The sequence below is a fragment of the Onychomys torridus genome, chromosome 3 (assembly GCF_903995425.1).
Source record: "Onychomys torridus chromosome 3, mOncTor1.1, whole genome shotgun sequence".
In the NCBI taxonomy this organism is placed as follows: Eukaryota; Metazoa; Chordata; class Mammalia; order Rodentia; family Cricetidae; genus Onychomys; species Onychomys torridus.
In genome coordinates this window covers 44,355,459-44,356,843 of record NC_050445.1, presented here as the reverse complement: position 1 = coordinate 44,356,843, position 1,385 = coordinate 44,355,459, and positions in this window count along the sequence as shown.

Here is a 1,385-nt window from a genome sequence, read left to right as displayed (position 1 = left end):
AAAATGTACACACCATTTACTCTGGCTACTATCATGTCATCAAAGGAAACCACATTTAAGAAAAAGTCAGTTCCATGTTTGAGTGGATGATAAACAAGATAAAAATTAAAAGTGAAATCCAACCCCTTGCAATTTGAAGGCAATGGTCAGCTCTTAAGTCAACTTTCACCAAACCATGCTTCCCTCAAAATTTCTAGTGATGGACACTACCATATTTTCTTATTTTTAGTTTTTTTTCTTTATTTTCTATTGATAAAAACAAAATGCAGTCTTATTTGGAGCAAATGCGAAGGAACTAAGAAAACACAAGATATTTAACCACACTAATCTGCACATTTAGTTGATAGAATGTAGGAGAACACAATAAAATACAATGTGGCTAGTGAATACTCCCTGCACATCTATATCTACACTCTAGCAATGCCTTGCTGTTCCTTTGGTGAACCCTACCTTCTCTAGTTTCCTTCCTATCTTTGTATATCGAGTTTTAGATGTATGCATTCTCAACTTGTATTTTTCATAAAGCCAGCCTTCCAATGTCAGCTGCAAATTAGATATTTCTAATTGGAAATTATCCAACCATAATGATCCAAAATACAAATACTGATTTAATTAATAAACTCTAATATTTCTCCATTTGAATGCTCACTATCTCAATCAATGGTACCATCCCCAGGTCATGACTTAGGCTACTGTGTACTGAATGGTATCCCCTAGTCACATGATGAAGCCCTGGTGTGTTGTAATTGAAAAGGAAGCTAGGGGGTGGGGGGGGGCAACTGGGTCATGAGGTGCAGCCTTCATAGTGATGATGGAGTTCTTGTTACAAACACAAGAATGATTCCTCTCTGTGTCATATGAGAATATAAGAAAAAGACAGTCATGTGTGTATCAGGAAGGAGACCCTCATCAAACATCAGATATGCCAATGCCTGGGTCTCAGACTCCCCAGTTCCCAGAATTATGAAGAATTATAAGTGATTCTGCCTTTGCTATTTGTTTGCCAACCTACACTGGTGGAAACAGAGGTGAAGTACCTTAGAGTCTTTTAACTCTTTGCTCCTCATTTAACATATCCATAAGTAATGTTATATTGATCTTCAGAATCCATCTTCCTATCTTGGAATAAAAATTTACCACAGTCACTAACCCATTTGTCCTTCATGGGGACTAAAGCAACAGCATCCTAAAATGCCTTCCCTACAGCCATACTTAACCATTTTCATTTAATTCTCCACTAAGGAGCAGAGTGATTCTTTTAAAATCTAATCATCAGATGTCACTTTCCCTTGCAATGTTTAAAAATACTTTTCAGTTATACCAAGAAAATAAAATAACATGGCATCTTACTAGTTCTCATACTTACATTGAAGTCTCAATTCTTT